Source organism: Amblyomma americanum, chromosome 1 (genome assembly GCF_052857255.1).
Source record: "Amblyomma americanum isolate KBUSLIRL-KWMA chromosome 1, ASM5285725v1, whole genome shotgun sequence".
NCBI classification, from domain to species: domain Eukaryota; kingdom Metazoa; phylum Arthropoda; class Arachnida; order Ixodida; family Ixodidae; genus Amblyomma; species Amblyomma americanum.
This window is the reverse complement of record NC_135497.1, coordinates 555,498,061-555,519,218: the sequence shown is the minus strand read 5'-3', so window position 1 is coordinate 555,519,218 and position 21,158 is coordinate 555,498,061. Positions and strand designations below refer to the sequence as shown.

The window sequence follows — 21,158 nt, the reverse complement described above, 5'->3', positions numbered from 1 at the left end:
GGGAATGCTTTCTTTTTTTCATTTCTAAAGCCAATCAATTGGTTTGAAGAAAATTACTTATAAACGAGCAGAAAAAACAACCATGCCGCCGGTGGGATCCGAACCCACGGCCTCCATATATCGCGTCCGGTGCTCTCACCAACTGAGCTTCGGTGACGGCTGTCCGATCTGCTACTTTCGTGTGTAGTTATGTTTTGCATGTAAGCGAACCTTGAGAGTTTTCACCAGCGCCACCTTCGTCCATAGCGGTGGACGTAGTACGTCCTGTAATACCGCAAGTGTGACGTAGAACGTCATCTAACGGCGAGGGCAGAAACTGCGAGAGCCCTCTTATACTAGCTAAAGCATCAAGACTGCCAGAAATGAGTCCCCAGTTAAGCTATTAGCAGACAAGGGAAATGAAATGAGGGGCTGGTTTGAGAAACATATTAAGGAAGCCAAGTCACCGAAACCAAGGTGCATAGGGGAATGTTTTCTTTTTTTTTAATTACTAATGTCAATCAATGCGTTTAAAGAAAATTACTTATCAACCAGCAGAAAAAACAACCATGCCGCCGGTGGGATCCGAACCTACGACCTCCAAATATCGCGTCCGGTGCTCTTACCAACTGAGCTACGGCGACGGCTGTCCATTCTGCTGCTTTCGTGTGTAGTTATGATTTGCGTGTAAGCGAACCTTGAGAGTGTTCACCAGCGCCACCCTCGTCCATAGCGGTGGACGTAGCACGTCCTGTAATACCGCAAGTGTGATGTAGAACGTCATCTAACGGCGAGGGCAGAAACTGCGAGAGCCCTCTTATACTAGCTAAAGCATCAAGACTGCCAGAAATGAGTCCCCAGTTAAGCTATTAGCAGACAAGGGAAATGAAATGAGGGGCTGGTTTGAGAAACATATTAAGGAAGCCAAGTCACCGAAACCAAGGTGCATAGGGGAAGGTTTTCTTTTTTTTTAATTTTAATGCCAATCAATTGGTTTAAAGAAAATTCTTATAAACCAGAAGAAAAAACAACCATGCCACCGGTGGGATCCGAACCCACGACCTCCATATATCGCGTCCGGTGCTCTCACCAACTGAGCTACGGCGACGGATGTCGAATCTGCTGCTTTCGTGGGTACTTATGTTTTGCGTGTAAGCGAACCTCTAGAGTGTTCAACAGCGCCACCATCGTCCATAGCGGTGGACGTAGCACGTCCTGTAATACCGCAAGTGTGAAGTAGAACGTCATCTAATGGCGAGGGCGGAAACTGTGCGAGAGCCCTCTTATGCTACCTACGGCATCAAGACTGCCAGAACCGAGACCCCCGATACACTATTAGCAGACAAGGCAAATGAAATGAGGGGCTCGTTTGACTAACATATTAAGGAAGCCAACAGTCACCGAAACCTAGGTGCATAGGGGAATGTTATCTATTTTTTTAATTACTAATGCCAATAAATTGGTTTAAAGAAAATTACTTATAAACGAGCAGAGAAAAGCAACCATGCCGCCGGTGGGATCCGAACCCACGACCTCCGAATATCGCGTCCGGTGCTCTCACCAACTGAGCTACGGCGACGGCTGTCTAATCTGCTGCTTTCATGGGTATTTATGTTTTGCGTGTAAGCGAACCTCTAGAGTGTTCAACAGCGCAACGCTCGTCCATAGCGGTGGACGTAGCACGTGCTGTAATGCCGCAAGTGTGATTTAGAACGTCATCTAACGGCGACGGCGGAAACTGCGAGAGCGCTGTTATACTACCTATAGCATCAAGACTGGCAGAAATGAGACCCCCGTTAAGCTATTAGCAGACAAGGCAAATGAAATGAGGGGCTGGTTTGACAAACATATTAAGGAAGCCAACAGTCACCGAAACCAAAGTGCATACGGGAATGCTTTCTTTTTTTCATTTCTAAAGCCAATCAATTGGTTTAAAGAAAATTCTTATAAACCAGCAGAAAAAATAACCATGCCTCCGGTGGCGTACGAACCCTCGACCTCCGAATATCGCGTCCGCTGCTCTTACCAACTGAGCTACGGCAACAGCTGTCCAATCTGCTGCTTTCGTGGGTTTTATGTTTTTCTTGTAAGCGAACCTTGAGAGTGTTCAGCAGCGCCACCCTCGTCCAGAGCGGTGGACGTAGCACGTCCTGTAATACCGCAAGTGTGACGTGGAACTTCATCTAACGGCGAGGGTGGAAACTGTGCGAGAGCCCTCTTATGCTACATATAGCATCAAGACTGCCAGAACCGAGACCCCCGTTACGCTATAAGCAGACAAGGCAAATGAAATGAGGGGCTCGTTTGACTAACATAATAAGGAAGCCAACACACACCGAAACCAAGATGCATAGGGGAACGTTTTCTATTTTTTTAAATTTCTAATGCCGATCAATTGGTTTAAAGAAAATTACTTATAAACGAGCAGAAAAAACAACAATGCCGCCGGTGGGATCCGAACCCACGACCTCCGAATGTTGCGTCCGGTGCTCTTACCAACTGAGCAACGGCGACGGGTGTCCAATCTACAGCTTTCGTGGGTATTTATGTTTTGGCGTGTAAGCGAACCTTGAGAGTGTTCACCAGCGCCACCCTCGTCCTCAGCGGTGGACGTAGCACGTCCTGTAATACCGCAAGTGTGACGTAGAACGTCATCTAATGGCGAGGGCGGAAACTGTGCGAGAGCCCTCTTATGCTACCTATGGCATCAAGACTGCCAGAACCGAGACCCTCGTTATGTTATTAGCATACAAGGCAAATGAAATGAGGGGCTCGTTTGACAAACATTTTAAGCAAGCCAACAGTCACCGAAACCAAGGTGCATAGGGGAATCTTATCTATTTTTTTTTAATTACTAATGCCAATCAATTGGTTTAAAGAAAATTACTTATAAACGAGCAGAGAAAAGCAACCAAGCCGCCGGTGGGATCCGAACCCACGACCTCCGAATATCGCGTCCGGTGCTCTCACCAACTGAGCTATGGCGACGGCTGTCTAATCTGCTGCTTTCATGGGTATTTATGTTTTGCGTGTAAGCGAACCTCTAGAGTGTTCAACAGCGCAACGCTCGACCATAGCGGTGGACGTAGCACGTCCTGTAATGCCGCAAGTGTGATTTAGAACGTCATCTAACGGCGAGGGCGGAAACTGCGAGAGCGCTGTTATACTACCTATAGCACCAAAACTGGCAGAAATGAGACCCCCGTTAAGCTATTAGCAGACAAGGCAAATGAAATGTGGGGCTGGTTTGACAAACATATTAAGGAAGCCAACAGTCACCGAAACCAAAGTGCATAGGGGAATGCTTTCTTTTTTTCATTTCTAAAGCCAATCAATTGGTTTAAAGAAAATTACTTATAAACGAGCAGAAAAAACAACCATGCCGCCGGTGGGATCCGAACCCACGGCCTCCATATATCGCGTCCGGTGCTCTCACCAACTGAGCTTCGGTGACGGCTGTCCGATCTGCTGCTTTCGTGTGTAGTTATGTTTTGCATGTAAGCGAACCTTGATAGTTTTCACCAGCGCCACCTTCGTCCATAGCGGTGGACGTAGTACGTCCTGTAATACCGCAAGTGTGACGTAGAACTTCATCTAACGGTGAGGGCGGAAACTGTGCGAGAGCCCTCTTATGCTACCTATGGCATCAAGACTGCCAGAACCGAGACCCCCGTTACACTATTAGCAGACAAGGCAAATGAAATGAGTGGCTCGGTTGACAAACATATTAAGGAAGCGAACAGTCACCGAAACCAAGGTGCATGGGGTAATATTTTCTATTTTTTTTTAATTTCTAATGCCAATCAATTGGTTTAAAGAAAATTACTTATCAACCAGCAGAAAAAACAACCATGCCGCCGGTGGGATCCGAACCCACGACCTCCGAATATCGCGTCCGGTGCTCTCACCAACTGAGCTACGGCGACGGCTGTCTAATCTGCTGCTTTCATGGGTATTTATGTTTTGCGTGTAAGCGAACCTCTAGAGTGTTCAACAGCGCAACGCTCGTCCATAGCGGTGGACGTAGCACGTCCTGTAATGCCGCAAGTGTGATTTAGAACGTCATCTAACGGCGAGGGCGGAAACTGCGAGAGCGCTGTTATACTACCTATAGCATCAAGACTGGCAGAAATGAGACCCCCGTTAAGCTATTAGCTGACAAGGCAAATGAAATGAGGGGCTGGTTTGACAAACATATTAAGGAAGCCAACAGTCACCGAAACCAAAGTGCATAGGGGAATGCTTTCTTTTTTTCATTTCTAAAGCCAATCAATTGGTTTAAAGAAAATTACTTATAAACGAGCAGAAAAAACAACCATGCCGCCGGTGGGATCCGAACCCACGACCTCCGAATATCGCGTCCGGTGATCTTACCAACTGAGCTACGGCGAAGGCTGTCCAATCTGCTGCTTTCGTGGGTATTTATGTTTTGCGTGTAAGCGAACCTCTAGAGTGTTCACCAGCGCCACCCTCGTCCATAGCGGTGGACGTAACACGTCCTGTAATACCGCAAGTGTGACGTAGAACGTCATCTAATGGCGAGGGCGGAAACTGTGCGAGAGCCCTCTTATGCTACCTATGGCATCAAGGCTGCCAGAACCGAGACCCCCGTTACGCTATAAGCAGGCAAGGCAAATGAAATGAGGGGCTGGTTTGACAAACATATTAAGGAAGCCAACAGTCACCGAAACCAAAGTGCATACGGGAATGCTTTCTTTTTTTCATTTCTAAAGCCAATCAATTGGTTTAAAGAAAATTCTTATAAACCAGCAGAAAAAATAACCATGCCTCAGGTGGCGTACGAACCCTCGACCTCCGAATATCGCGTCCGCTGCTCTTACAAACTGAGCTACGGCAACAGCTGTCCAACCTGCTGCTTTCGTGGGTTTTATGTTTTTCTTGTAAGCGAACCTTGAGAGTGTTCAGCAGCGCCACCCTCGTCCAGAGCGGTGGACGTAGCACGTCCTGTAATAACGCAAGTGTGACGTGGAACTTCATCTAACGGCGAGGGCGGAAACTGTGCGAGAGCCCTCTTATGCTACATATAGCATCAAGACTGCCAGAACCGAGACCCCCGTTACGCTATAAGCAGGCAAGGCAAATGAAATGAGGGGCTCGTTTGACTAACATAATAAGGAAGCCAACAGACACCGAAACCAAGATGCATAGGGGAACGTTTTCTATTTTTTTAAATTTCTAATGCCGATCAATTGGTTTAAAGAAAATTACTTATAAACGAGCAGAAAAAACAACAATGCCGCCGGTGGGATCCGAACCCACGGCCTCCATATATCGCGTCCGGTGCTCTCACCAACTGAGTTTCGGTGACGGCTGTCCGATCTGCTGCTTTCGTGTGTAGTTATGTTTTGCATGTAAGCGAACCTTGAGAGTTTTCACCAGCGCCACCTTCGTCCATAGCGGTGGACGTAGTACGTCCTGTAATACCGCAAGTGTGACATAGAACTTCATCTAACGGTGAGGGCGGAAACTGTGCGAGAGCCCTCTTATGCTACCTATGGCATCAAGACTGCCAGAACCGAGACCCCCGTTACACTATTAGCAGACAAGGCAAATGAAATGAGGGGCTCGGTTGACAAACATATTAAGAAAGCGAACAGTCACCGAAACCAAGGTGCATAGGGTAATATTTTCTATTTTTTTTAAATTTCTTATGCCACTCAATTGGTTTAAAGAAAATTACTTATAAACGAGCAGAAAAAACAACCATGCCGCCGGTGGGATCCGAACCCACGACCTCCGAATATCGCGTCCGGTGCTCTTACCAACTGAGCTACGGCGACGGCTGTCCAATCTGCTGCTTTCGTGGGTATTTATGTTTCGCGTGTAAGCGAACCTTGAGAGTGTTCACCAGCGCCACCCTCGTCCATAGCGGTGGACGTAACACGTCCTGTAATACCGCAAGTGTGACGTAGAACGTCATCTAATGGTGAGGGCGGAAACTGAGCGAGAGCCCTCTTATGCTACCTATGGCATCAAGACTGCCAGAACCGAGACCTCCGTTACACTATTAGCAGACAAGGCAAATGAAATGAGGGGCTCGTTTGACAAACATATTAAGGAAGCCAACAGTCACCGAAACCTAGGTGCGTAGGGGAATGTTATCTAGTTTTTTTAATTACTAATGCCAATAAATTGGTTTAAAGAACATTACTTATAAACGAGCAGCGAAAAGCAACCATGCCGCCGGTGGGATCCGAATCCACGACCTCCGAATATCGCGTCCGGTGCTCTCACCAACTGAGCTACGGCGGCTGCTGTCTAATCTGCTGCTTTCATGGGTATTTATGTTTTGCGTGTAAGCGAACCTCTAGAGTGTTCAACAGCGCAACGCTCGTCCATAGCGGTGGACGTAGCACGCCCTGTAATGCCGCAAGTGTGATTTAGAACGTCATCTAACGGCGAGGGCGGAAACTGCGAGAGCGCTGTTATACTACCTATAGCATCAAAACTGGCAGAAATGAGACCCCCGTTAAGCTATTAGCAGACAAGGCAAATGAAATGAGGGGCTGGTTTGACAAACATATTAAGGAAGCCAGCAGTCACCGAAACCAAAGTGCGTAGGGGAATGCTTTCTTTTTTTCATTTCTAAAGCCAATCAATTGGTTTGAAGAAAATTACTTATAAACGAGCAGAAAAAACAACCATGCCGCCGGTGGGATCCGAACCCACGGCCTCCATATATCGCGTCCGGTGCTCTCACCAACTGAGCTTCGGTGACGGCTGTCCGATCTGCTACTTTCGTGTGTAGTTATGTTTTGCATGTAAGCGAACCTTGAGAGTTTTCACCAGCGCCACCTTCGTCCATAGCGGTGGACGTAGTACGTCCTGTAATACCGCAAGTGTGACGTAGAACGTCATCTAACGGCGAGGGCAGAAACTGCGAGAGCCCTCTTATGATATCTATGGCATCAAGACTGCCAGAACCGAGACCCCAGTTAAGCTATTAGCAGACAAGGAAAATGAAATCAGGGGCTGGTTTGACAAACATATTAAGGAAGCCAAGTCACCGAAACCAAGGTGCATAGGGGAATGTTTTCTTTTTTTTTAATTACTAATGTCAATCAATGCGTTTAAAGAAAATTACTTATCAACCAGCAGAAAAAACAACCATGCCGCCGGTGGGATCCGAACCTACGACCTCCAAATATCGCGTCCGGTGCTCTTACCAACTGAGCTACGGCGACGGCTGTCCATTCTGCTGCTTTCGTGTGTAGTTATGATTTGCGTGTAAGCGAACCTTGAGAGTTTTCACCAGCGCCACCCTCGTCCATAGCGGCGGACGTAGCACGTCCTGTAATACCGCAAGTGTGATGTAGAACGTCATCTAACGGCGAGGGCAGAAACTGCGAGAGCCCTCTTATACTAGCTAAAGCATCAAGACTGCCAGAAATGAGTCCCCAGTTAAGCTATTAGCAGACAAGGGAAATGAAATGAGGGGCTGGTTTGAGAAACATATTAAGGAAGCCAAGTCACCGAAACCAAGGTGCATAGGGGAAGGTTTTCTTTTTTTTTAATTTTAATGCCAATCAATTGGTTTAAAGAAAATTCTTATAAACCAGAAGAAAAAACAACCATGCCACCGGTGGGATCCGAACCCACGACCTCCATATATCGCGTCCGGTGCTCTCACCAACTGAGCTACGGCGACGGATGTCGAATCTGCTGCTTTCGTGGGTACTTATGTTTTGCGTGTAAGCGAACCTCTAGAGTGTTCAACAGCGCCACCCTCGTCCATAGCGGTGGACGTAGCACGTCCTGTAATACCGCAAGTGTGAAGTAGAACGTCATCTAATGGCGAGGGCGGAAACTGTGCGAGAGCCCTCTTATGCTACCTACGGCATCAAGACTGCCAGAACCGAGACCCCCGATACACTATTAGCAGACAAGGCAAATGAAATGAGGGGCTCGTTTGACTAACATATTAAGGAAGCCAACAGTCACCGAAACCTAGGTGCATAGGGGAATGTTATCTATTTTTTTTAATTACTAATGCCAATAAATTGGTTTAAAGAAAATTACTTATAAACGAGCAGAGAAAAGCAACCATGCCGCCGGTGGGATCCGAACCCACGACCTCCGAATATCGCGTCCGGTGCTCTCACCAACTGAGCTACGGCGACGGCTGTCTAATCTGCTGCTTTCATGGGTATTTATGTTTTGCGTGTAAGCGAACCTCTAGAGTGTTCAACAGCGCAACGCTCGTCCATAGCGGTGGACGTAGCACGTGCTGTAATGCCGCAAGTGTGATTTAGAACGTCATCTAACGGCGACGGCGGAAACTGCGAGAGCGCTGTTATACTACCTATAGCATCAAGACTGGCAGAAATGAGACCCCCGTTAAGCTATTAGCAGACAAGGCAAATGAAATGAGGGGCTGGTTTGACAAACATATTAAGGAAGCCAACAGTCACCGAAACCAAAGTGCATACGGGAATGCTTTCTTTTTTTCATTTCTAAAGCCAATCAATTGGTTTAAAGAAAATTCTTATAAACCAGCAGAAAAAATAACCATGCCTCCGGTGGCGTACGAACCCTCGACCTCCGAATATCGCGTCCGCTGCTCTTACCAACTGAGCTACGGCAACAGCTGTCCAATCTGCTGCTTTCGTGGGTTTTATGTTTTTCTTGTAAGCGAACCTTGAGAGTGTTCAGCAGCGCCACCCTCGTCCAGAGCGGTGGACGTAGCACGTCCTGTAATACCGCAAGTGTGACGTGGAACTTCATCTAACGGCGAGGGCGGAAACTGTGCGAGAGCCCTCTTATGCTACATATAGCATCAAGACTGCCAGAACCGAGACCTCCGTTACGCTATAAGCAGACAAGGCAAATGAAATGAGGGGCTCGTTTGACTAACATAATAAGGAAGCCAACACACACCGAAACCAAGATGCATAGGGGAACGTTTTCTATTTTTTTAAATTTCTAATGCCGATCAATTGGTTTAAAGAAAATTACTTATAAACGAGCAGAAAAAACAACAATGCCGCCGGTGGGATCCGAACCCACGACCTCCGAATGTTGCGTCCGGTGCTCTTACCAACTGAGCAACGGCGACGGGTGTCCAATCTACAGCTTTCGTGGGTATTTATGTTTTGGCGTGTAAGCGAACCTTGAGAGTGTTCACCAGCGCCACCCTCGTCCTCAGCGGTGGACGTAGCACGTCCTGTAATACCGCAAGTGTGACGTAGAACGTCATCTAATGGCGAGGGCGGAAACTGTGCGAGAGCCCTCTTATGCTACCTATGGCATCAAGACTGCCAGAACCGAGACCCTCGTTATGTTATTAGCATACAAGGCAAATGTAATGAGGGGCTCGTTTGACAAACATTTTAAGCAAGCCAACAGTCACCGAAACCAAGGTGCATAGGGGAATCTTATCTATTTTTTTTAATTACTAATGCCAATCAATTGGTTTAAAGAAAATTACTTATAAACGAGCAGAGAAAAGCAACCAAGCCGCCGGTGGGATCCGAACCCACGACCTCCGAATATCGCGTCCGGTGCTCTCACCAACTGAGCTATGGCGACGGCTGTCTAATCTGCTGCTTTCATGGGTATTTATGTTTTGCGTGTAAGCGAACCTCTAGAGTGTTCAACAGCGCAACGCTCGTCCATAGCGGTGGACGTAGCACGTCCTGTAATGCCGCAAGTGTGATTTAGAACGTCATCTAACGGCGAGGGCGGAAACTGCGAGAGCGCTGTTATACTACCTATAGCACCAAAACTGGCAGAAATGAGACCCCCGTTAAGCTATTAGCAGACAAGGCAAATGAAATGAGGGGCTGGTTTGACAAACATATTAAGGAAGCCAACAGTCACCGAAACCAAAGTGCATAGGGGAATGCTTTCTTTTTTTCATTTCTAAAGCCAATCAATTGGTTTAAAGAAAATTACTTATAAACGAGCAGAAAAAACAACCATGCCGCCGGTGGGATCCGAACCCACGGCCTCCATATATCGCGTCCGGTGCTCTCACCAACTGAGCTTCGGTGACGGCTGTCCGATCTGCTGCTTTCGTGTGTAGTTATGTTTTGCATGTAAGCGAACCTTGATAGTTTTCACCAGCGCCACCTTCGTCCATAGCGGTGGACGTAGTACGTCCTGTAATACCGCAAGTCTGACGTAGAACTTCATCTAACGGTGAGGGCGGAAACTGTGCGAGAGCCCTCTTATGCTACCTATGGCATCAAGACTGCCAGAACCGAGACCCCCGTTACACTATTAGCAGACAAGGCAAATGAAATGAGTGGCTCGGTTGACAAACATATTAAGGAAGCGAACAGTCACCGAAACCAAGGTGCATGGGGTAATATTTTCTATTTTTTTAAAATTTCTAATGCCAATCAATTGGTTTAAAGAAAATTACTTATCAACCAGCAGAAAAAACAACCATGCCGCCGGTGGGATCCGAACCTACGACCTCCAAATATCGCGTCCGGTGCTCTTACCAACTGAGCTACGGCGACGGCTGTCCATTCTGCTGCTTTCGTGTGTAGTTATGATTTGCGTGTAAGCGAACCTTGAGAGTGTTCACCAGCGCCACTCTCGTCCATAGCGGTGGACGTAGCACGTCCTGTAATACCGCAAGTCTGACGTAGAACTTCATCTAACGGTGAGGGCGGAAACTGTGCGAGAGCCCTCTTATGCTACCTATGGCATCAAGACTGCCAGAACCGAGACCCCCGTTACACTATTAGCAGACAAGGCAAATGAAATGAGGGGCTCGTTTGACAAACATATTAAGGAAGCCAACCGTCAACGAAACCAAGATGCATAGAGGAATGTTTTCTATTTTTTCTAATTTTCTAATGCCAATCAATTGGTTTAAAGAAAATTACTTATAAACGAGCAGAGAAAAGCAACCATGCCGCCGGTGGGATCCGAACCCACGACCTCCGAATATCGCGTCCGGTGCTCTCACCAACTGAGCTACTGCGACGGCTGTCTAATCTGCTGCTTTCATGGGTATTTATGTTTTGCGTGTAAGCGAACCTCTAGAGTGTTCAACAGCGCAACGCTCGTCCATAGCGGTGGACGTAGCACGTCCTGTAATGCCGCAAGTGTGATTTAGAACGTCATCTAACGGCGAGGGCGGAAACTGCGAGAGCGCTGTTATACTACCTATAGCATCAAGACTGGCAGAAATGAGACCCCCGTTAAGCTATTAGCTGACAAGGCAAATGAAATGAGGGGCTGGTTTGACAAACATATTAAGGAAGCCAACAGTCACCGAAACCAAAGTGCATAGGGGAATGCTTTCTTTTTTTCATTTCTAAAGCCAATCAATTGGTTTAAAGAAAATTACTTATAAACGAGCAGAAAAAACAACCATGCCGCCGGTGGGATCCGAACCCACGACCTCCGAATATCGCGTCCGGTGATCTTACCAACTGAGCTACGGCGAAGGCTGTCCAATCTGCTGCTTTCGTGGGTATTTATGTTTTGCGTGTAAGCGAACCTTGAGAGTGTTCAGCAGCGCCACCCTCGTCCAGAGCGGTGGACGTAGCACGTCCTGTAATACCGCAAGTGTGACGTGGAACTTCATCTAACGGCGAGGGCGGAAACTGTGCGAGAGCCCTCTTATGCTACATATAGCATCAAGACTGCCAGAACCGAGACCCCCGTTACGCTATAAGCAGACAAGGCAAATGAAATGAGGGGCTCGTTTGACTAACATAATAAGGAAGCCAACACACACCGAAACCAAGATGCATAGGGGAACGTTTTCTATTTTTTTAAATTTCTAATGCCGATCAATTGGTTTAAAGAAAATTACTTATAAACGAGCAGAAAAAACAACAATGCCGCCGGTGGGATCCGAACCCACGACCTCCGAATGTTGCGTCCGGTGCTCTTACCAACTGAGCAACGGCGACGGGTGTCCAATCTACAGCTTTCGTGGGTATTTATGTTTTGGCGTGTAAGCGAACCTTGAGAGTGTTCACCAGCGCCACCCTCGTCCTCAGCGGTGGACGTAGCACGTCCTGTAATACCGCAAGTGTGACGTAGAACGTCATCTAATGGCGAGGGCGGAAACTGTGCGAGAGCCCTCTTATGCTACCTATGGCATCAAGACTGCCAGAACCGAGACCCTCGTTATGTTATTAGCATACAAGGCAAATGAAATGAAGGGCTCGTTTGACAAACATTTTAAGCAAGCCAACAGTCACCGAAACCAAGGTGCATAGGGGAATCTTATCTATTTTTTTTAATTACTAATGCCAATCAATTGGTTTAAAGAAAATTACTTATAAACGAGCAGAGAAAAGCAACCAAGCCGCCGGTGGGATCCGAACCCACGACCTCCGAATATCGCGTCCGGTGCTCTCACCAACTGAGCTATGGCGACGGCTGTCTAATCTGCTGCTTTCATGGGTATTTATGTTTTGCGTGTAAGCGAACCTCTAGAGTGTTCAACAGCGCAACGCTCGTTCATAGCGGTGGACGTAGCACGTCCTGTAATGCCGCAAGTGTGATTTAGAACGTCATCTAACGGCGAGGGCGGAAACTGCGAGAGCGCTGTTATACTACCTATAGCACCAAAACTGGCAGAAATGAGACCCCCGTTAAGCTATTAGCAGACAAGGCAAATGAAATGAGGGGCTGGTTTGACAAACATATTAAGGAAGCCAACAGTCACCGAAACCAAAGTGCATAGGGGAATGCTTTCTTTTTTTCATTTCTAAAGCCAATCAATTGGTTTAAAGAAAATTACTTATAAACGAGCAGAAAAAACAACCATGCCGCCGGTGGGATCCGAACCCACGGCCTCCATATATCGCGTCCGGTGCTCTCACCAACTGAGCTTCGGTGACGGCTGTCCGATCTGCTGCTTTCGTGTGTAGTTATGTTTTGCATGTAAGCGAACCTTGATAGTTTTCACCAGCGCCACCTTCGTCCATAGCGGTGGACGTAGTACGTCCTGTAATACCGCAAGTCTGACGTAGAACTTCATCTAACGGTGAGGGCGGAAACTGTGCGAGAGCCCTCTTATGCTACCTATGGCATCAAGACTGCCAGAACCGAGACCCCCGTTACACTATTAGCAGACAAGGCAAATGAAATGAGTGGCTCGGTTGACAAACATATTAAGGAAGCGAACAGTCACCGAAACCAAGGTGCATGGGGTAATATTTTCTATTTTTTTAAAATTTCTAATGCCAATCAATTGGTTTAAAGAAAATTACTTATCAACCAGCAGAAAAAACAACCATGCCGCCGGTGGGATCCGAACCTACGACCTCCAAATATCGCGTCCGGTGCTCTTACCAACTGAGCTACGGCGACGGCTGTCCATTCTGCTGCTTTCGTGTGTAGTTATGATTTGCGTGTAAGCGAACCTTGAGAGTGTTCACCAGCGCCACTCTCGTCCATAGCGGTGGACGTAGCACGTCCTGTAATACCGCAAGTCTGACGTAGAACTTCATCTAACGGTGAGGGCGGAAACTGTGCGAGAGCCCTCTTATGCTACCTATGGCATCAAGACTGCCAGAACCGAGACCCCCGTTACACTATTAGCAGACAAGGCAAATGAAATGAGGGGCTCGTTTGACAAACATATTAAGGAAGCCAACCGTCAACGAAACCAAGATGCATAGAGGAATGTTTTCTATTTTTTCTAATTTTCTAATGCCAATCAATTGGTTTAAAGAAAATTACTTATAAACGAGCAGAGAAAAGCAACCATGCCGCCGGTGGGATCCGAACCCACGACCTCCGAATATCGCGTCCGGTGCTCTCACCAACTGAGCTACGGCGACGGCTGTCTAATCTGCTGCTTTCATGGGTATTTATGTTTTGCGTGTAAGCGAACCTCTAGAGTGTTCAACAGCGCAACGCTCGTCCATAGCGGTGGACGTAGCACGTCCTGTAATGCCGCAAGTGTGATTTAGAACGTCATCTAACGGCGAGGGCGGAAACTGCGAGAGCGCTGTTATACTACCTATAGCATCAAGACTGGCAGAAATGAGACCCCCGTTAAGCTATTAGCTGACAAGGCAAATGAAATGAGGGGCTGGTTTGACAAACATATTAAGGAAGCCAACAGTCACCGAAACCAAAGTGCATAGGGGAATGCTTTCTTTTTTTCATTTCTAAAGCCAATCAATTGGTTTAAAGAAAATTACTTATAAACGAGCAGAAAAAACAACCATGCCGCCGGTGGGATCCGAACCCACGACCTCCGAATATCGCGTCCGGTGATCTTACCAACTGAGCTACGGCGAAGGCTGTCCAATCTGCTGCTTTCGTGGGTATTTATGTTTTGCGTGTAAGCGAACCTCTAGAGTGCTCACCAGCGCCACCCTCGTCCATAGCGGTGGACGTAACACGTCCTGTAATACCGCAAGTGTGACGTAGAACGTCATCTAATGGCGAGGGCGGAAACTGTGCGAGAGCCCTCTTATGCTACCTATGGCATCAAGGCTGCCAGAACCGAGACCCCCGTTAAGCTATTAGCAGACAAGGCAAATGAAATGAGGGGCTCGTTTGACTAACATATTAAGGAAGCCAACAGTCACCGAAACCTAGGTGCATAGGGGAATGTTATCTATTTTTTTTAATTACTAATGCCAATAAATTGGTTTAAAGAAAATTACTTATAAACGAGCAGAGAAAAGCAACCATGCCGCCGGTGGGATCCGAACCCACGACCTCCGAATATCGCGTCCGGTGCTCTCACCAACTGAGCTACGGCGACGGCTGTCTAATCTGCTGCTTTCATGGGTATTTATGTTTTGCGTGTAAGCGAACCTCTAGAGTGTTCAACAGCGCAACGCTCGTCCATAGCGGTGGACGTAGCACGTGCTGTAATGCCACAAGTGTGATTTAGAACGTCATCTAACGGCGACGGCGGGAACTGCGAGAGCGCTGTTATACTACCTATAGCATCAAGACTGGCAGAAATGAGACCCCCGTTAAGCTATTAGCAGACAAGGCAAATGAAATGAGGGGCTGGTTTGACAAACATATTAAGGAAGCCAACAGTCACCGAAACCAAAGTGCATACGGGAATGCTTTCTTTTTTTCATTTCTAAAGCCAATCAATTGGTTTAAAGAAAATTCTTATAAACCAGCAGAAAAAATAACCATGCCTCAGGTGGCGTACGAACCCTCGACCTCCGAATATCGCGTCCGCTGCTCTTACCAACTGAGCTACGGCAACAGCTGTCCAACCTGCTGCTTTCGTGGGTTTTATGTTTTTCTTGTAAGCGAACCTTGAGAGTGTTCAGCAGCGCCACCCTCGTCCAGAGCGGTGGACGTAGCACGTCCTGTAATAACGCAAGTGTGACGTGGAACTTCATCTAACGGCGAGGGCGGAAACTGTGCGAGAGCCCTCTTATGCTACATATAGCATCAAGACTGCCAGAACCGAGACCCCCGTTACGCTATAAGCAGACAAGGCAAATGAAATGAGGGGCTCGTTTGACTAACATAATAAGGAAGCCAACAGACACCGAAACCAAGATGCATAGGGGAACGTTTTCTATTTTTTTAAATTTCTAATGCCGATCAATTGGTTTAAAGAAAATTACTTATAAACGAGCAGAAAAAACAACAATGCCGCCGGTGGGATCCGAACCCACGGCCTCCATATATCGCGTCCGGTGCTCTCACCAACTGAGTTTCGGTGACGGCTGTCCGATCTGCTGCTTTCATGGGTAATTATGTTTTGCATGTAAGCGAACCTTGAGAGTTTTCACCAGCGCCACCTTCGTCCATAGCGGTGGACGTAGTACGTCCTGTAATACCGCAAGTGTGACGTAGAACTTCATCTAACGGTGAGGGCGGAAACTGTGCGAGAGCCCTCTTATGCTACCTATGGCATCAAGACTGCCAGAACCGAGACCCCCGTTACACTATTAGCAGACAAGGCAAATGAAATGAGGGGCTCGGTTGACAAACATATTAAGAAAGCGAACAGTCACCGAAACCAAGGTGCATAGGGTAATATTTTCTATTTTTTTTTAATTTCTAATGCCACTCAATTGGTTTAAAGAAAATTACTTATAAACGAGCAGAAAAAACAACCATGCCGCCGGTGGGATCCGAACCCACGACCTCCGAATATCGCGTCCGGTGCTCTTACCAACTGAGCTACGGCGACGGCTGTCCAATCTGCTGCTTTCGTGGGTATTTATGTTTCGCGTGTAAGCGAACCTTGAGAGTGTTCACCAGCGCCACCCTCGTCCATAGCGGTGGACGTAACACGTCCTGTAATACCGCAAGTGTGACGTAGAACGTCATCTAATGGCGAGGGCGGAAACTGAGCGAGAGCCCTCTTATGCTACCTATGGCATCAAGACTGCCAGAACCGAGACCTCCGTTACACTATTAGCAGACAAGGCAAATGAAATGAGGGGCTCGTTTGACAAACATATTAAGGAAGCCAACAGTCACCGAAACCTAGGTGCGTAGGGGAATGTTATCTAGTTTTTTTAATTACTAATGCCAATAAATTGGTTTAAAGAACATTACTTATAAACGAGCAGCGAAAAGCAACCATGCCGCCGGTGGGATCCGAATCCACGACCTCCGAATATCGCGTCCGGTGCTCTCACCAACTGAGCTACGGCGGCTGCTGTCTAATCTGCTGTTTTCATGGGTATTTATGTTTTGCGTGTAACCGAACCTCGAGAGTGTTCAACAGCGCAACGCTCGTCCATAGCGGTGGACGTAGCACGTCCTGTAATGCCACAAGTGTGATTTAGAACGTCATCTAACGGCGAGGGCGGAAACTGCGAGAGCGCTGTTATTCTACCTATAGTGTCAAGACTGGCAGAAATGAGACCCCCGTTAAGCTATTAGCTGACAAGGCAAATGAAATGAGGGGCTGGTTTGACAAACATATTAAGGAAGCCAACAGTCAGCGAAACCAAGGTGCATAGGGGAATGTTTTCTTTTTTTTAGTTATATTGCCAATCAATTGGTCTAAAGAAAATTCTTATAAACCAGCAGAAAAAATAACCATGCCTCCGGTGGCGTACGTACCCTCGACCTCCGAATATCGTGTCCGCTGCTCTTACCAACTGAGCTACGGTAACAGCTGTCCAATCTGCTGCTTTCGTGGGTTTTATGTTTTTTGTGTAAGCGACCCTTGAGAGTGTTCAGCACCGCCACCCTCGTCCAGAGCGGTGGACGTAGTACGTCCTGTAATACCGCAAGTGTGACGTAGAACTTCATCTAACGGTGAGGGCGGAAACTGTGCGAGAGCCCTCTTATGCTACCTATGGCATCAAGACTGCCAGAACCGAGACCCCCGTTACACTATTAGCAGACAAGGCAAATGAAATGAGTGGCTCGGTTGACAAACATATTAAGGAAGCGAACAGTCACCGAAACCAAGGTGCATAGGGTAATGTTTTCTATTTTTTTTAATTTCTAATGCCGAACAAATGGTTTAAAGAAAATTACTTATAAACGAGCAGAAAAAACAACCATGCCGCTGGTGGGATCCGAACCCACGGCCTCCATATATCGCGTCCGGTGCTCTCACCAACTGAGCTTCGTAGACGGCTGTCCGATCTGCTGCTTTCGTGTGTAGTTATGTTTTGCATGTAAGCGAACCTTGAGAGTTTTCACCAGCGCCACCTTCGTTCATAGCGGAGGACGTAGTACGTCCTGTAATACCGCAAGTGTGACGTAGAACTTCATCTAACGGTGAGGGCGGAAACTGTGCGAGAGCCCTCTTATGCTACCTAGGGCATCAAGACTGCCAGAACCGAGACCCCAGTTAAGCTATTAGCAGACAAGGAAAATGATATCAGGGGCTGGTTTCACAAACATATTAAGGAAGCCAAGTCACCGAAACCAAGGTGCATAGGGGAATGTTTTCTTTTTTTAATTTTAATGCCAATCAATTGGTTTAAAGAAAATTCTTATAAACCAGAAGAAAAAACAACCATGCCACCTGTGGGATCCGAACCCACGACCTCTATATATCGCGTCCGGTGCTCTCAGCAACTGAGCTACGGCGACGGCTGTCTAATCTGCTGCTTTCGTGGGTATTTACGTTTTGCGTGTAAGCGAACCTTGAGAGTGTTCACCAGCGCCACTCTCGTCCATAGCGGTGGACGTAGCTCGTCCTGTAATACCGCACGTGTGACGTAGAACTTCATCTAACGGTGAGGGCGGAAACTGTGCGAGAGCCCTCTTATGCTACCTATGGCATCAAGACTCCCAGAACCTAGACCCCCGTTACACTATTAGCAGACAAGGAAAATGAAATGAGTGGCTCGTTTGACAAACATATTAAGGAAGCCAACAGTCCCCGAAACCAAAGTGCATATGAGAATGTTATCTATTGTTTTTAATTTCTAATGCCAATCAATTGGTTTAAAGAAAATTCATATAAACCAGCAGAAAAAACGACCATGCCGCCGGTGGCATCCGAACCCTCGACCTCCGAATATCGCGTCCGCTGCTCTTACCAACTGAGCTACGGTAACGGCTGTCGAATCTGGTGCTTTCGTGGGTATTTATGTTTTGCGTGTAAGCTAACCATGAGAGTGTTCACCAGCGCCACCCTCGTCCATAGCGGTGGAAGTAGCACGTCCTGTAATACCGCAAGTGTGACGTAGAACGTCATCTAACGGCGAGGGCAGAAACTGCGAGAGCCCTCTTATGATATCTATAGCATCAAGACTGCCAGAAATGAGACCCCCGTTAAGCTATTAGCAGACAAGGGAAATGAAATGAGGGGCTGGTTTGACAAACATATTAAGGAAGCCAAGTCACCGAAACCAAGGTGCATAGGGGAATGTTTTCTTTTTTTTAATTACTAATGTCAATCAATTCGTTTAAAGAAAATTACTTATCAACCAGCAGAAAAAACAACCATGCCGCCGGTGGGATCCGAACCTACGACCTCCATTTATCGCGTCCGGTGCTCTCACCAACTGAGCTACGGCGACGGCTGTCCAATCTGCTGCTTTCGTGTGTAGTTATGATTTGCGTGTAAGCGATCCTCGAGAGTGTTCACCAGCGCCACCCTCGTCCATAGCGGTGGACGTAGCACGTCCTGTAATACCGCAAGTGTGATGTAGAACGTCATCTAACGGCGAGGGCAGAAACTGTGCGAGAGCCCTCTTATGCTACCTATGGCATCAAGACTGCCAGAACCGAGACCCCCGTTACACTATTAGCAGACAAGGCAAATGAAATGAGGGGCTCGGTTGACAAACATATTAAGAAAGCGAACAGTCACCGAAACCAAGGTGCATAGGGTAATATTTTCTATTTTTTTTAAATTTCTTATGCCACTCAATTGGTTTAAAGAAAATTACTTATAAACGAGCAGAAAAAACAACCATGCCGCCGGTGGGATCCGAACCCACGACCTCCGAATATCGCGTCCGGTGCTCTTACCAACTGAGCTACGGCGACGGCTGTCCAATCTGCTGCTTTCGTGGGTATTTATGTTTCGCGTGTAAGCGAACCTTGAGAGTGTTCACCAGCGCCACCCTCGTCCATAGCGGTGGACGTAACACGTCCTGTAATACCGCAAGTGTGACGTAGAACGTCATCTAATGGCGAGGGCGGAAACTGAGCGAGAGCCCTCTTATGCTACCTATGGCATCAAGACTGCCAGAACCGAGACCTCCGTTACACTATTAGCAGACAAGGCAAATGAAATGAGGGGCTCGTTTGACAAACATATTAAGGAAGCCAACAGTCACCGAAACCTAGGTGCGTAGGGGAATGTTATCTAGTTTTTTTAATTACTAATGCCAATAAATTGGTTTAAAGAACATTACTTATAAACGAGCAGCGAAAAGCAACCATGCCGCCGGTGGGATCCGAATCCACGACCTCCGAATATCGCGTCCGGTGCTCTCACCAACTGAGCTACGGCGGCTGCTGTCTAATCTGCTGCTTTCATGGGTATTTATGTTTTGCGTGTAAGCGAACCTCTAGAGTGTTCAACAGCGCAACGCTCGTCCATAGCGGTGGACGTAGCACGCCCTGTAATGCCGCAAGTGTGATTTAGAACGTCATCTAACGGCGAGGGCGGAAACTGCGAGAGCGCTGTTATACTACCTATAGCATCAAAACTGGCAGAAATGAGACCCCCGTTAAGCTATTAGCAGACAAGGCAAATGAAATGAGGGGCTGGTTTGACAAACATATTAAGGAAGCCAACAGTCACCGAAACCAAAGTGCATAGGGGAATGCTTTCTTTTTTTCATTTCTAAAGCCAATCAATTGGTTTGAAGAAAATTACTTATAAACGAGCAGAAAAAACAACCATGCCGCCGGTGGGATCCGAACCCACGGCCTCCATATATCGCGTCCGGTGCTCTCACCAACTGAGCTTCGGTGACGGCTGTCCGATCTGCTACTTTCGTGTGTAGTTATGTTTTGCATGTAAGCGAACCTTGAGAGTTTTCACCAGCGCCACCTTCGTCCATAGCGGTGGACGTAGTACGTCCTGTAATACCGCAAGTGTGACGTAGAACGTCATCTAACGGCGAGGGCAGAAACTGCGAGAGCCCTCTTATGATATCTATGGCATCAAGACTGCCAGAACCGAGACCCCAGTTAAGCTATTAGCAGACAAGGAAAATGAAATCAGGGGCTGGTTTGACAAACATATTAAGGAAGCCAAGTCACCGAAACCAAGGTGCATAGGGGAATGTTTTCTTTTTTTTAATTACTAATGTCAATCAATGCGTTTAAAGAAAATTACTTATCAACCAGCAGAAAAAACAACCGTGCCGCCGGTGGGATCCGAACCTACGACCTCCAAATATCGCGTCCGGTGCTCTTACCAACTGAGCTACGGCGACGGCTGTCCATTCTGCTGCTTTCGTGTGTAGTTATGATTTGCGTGTAAGCGAACCTTGAGAGTTTTCACCAGCGCCACCCTCGTCCATAGCGGTGGACGTAGCACGTCCTGTAATACCGCAAGTGTGATGTAGAACGTCATCTAACGGCGAGGGCAGAAACTGCGAGAGCCCTCTTATACTAGCTAAAGCATCAAGACTGCCAGAAATGAGTCCCCAGTTAAGCTATTAGCAGACAAGGGAAATGAAATGAGGGGCTGGTTTGAGAAACATATTAAGGAAGCCAAGTCACCGAAACCAAGGTGCATAGGGGAAGGTTTTCTTTTTTTTTAATTTTAATGCCAATCAATTGGTTTAAAGAAAATTCTTATAAAC

General features: G+C 47.2%; 3 non-coding genes across 3 annotated transcripts; all 3 read right to left on the bottom strand.

Annotated features, from left to right (window-relative positions):
• Nucleotides 1-2,419: 2,419 nt before the first annotated feature.
• On the bottom strand, nucleotides 2,420-2,493 carry TRNAL-CAA (transfer RNA leucine (anticodon CAA)). Its single transcript has one exon. It is a non-coding gene; the product is annotated as a tRNA-Leu (tRNA).
• Nucleotides 2,494-8,981: 6,488 nt separating this feature from the next.
• Nucleotides 8,982-9,055, bottom strand: TRNAL-CAA (transfer RNA leucine (anticodon CAA)). Its single transcript has one exon. It is a non-coding gene; the product is annotated as a tRNA-Leu (tRNA).
• A 2,747-nt stretch (nucleotides 9,056-11,802) lies between these two features.
• TRNAL-CAA (transfer RNA leucine (anticodon CAA)) lies at nucleotides 11,803-11,876 on the bottom strand. The gene has a single exon. It is a non-coding gene; the product is annotated as a tRNA-Leu (tRNA).
• Between the last annotated feature and the right edge of the window lie 9,282 nt (nucleotides 11,877-21,158).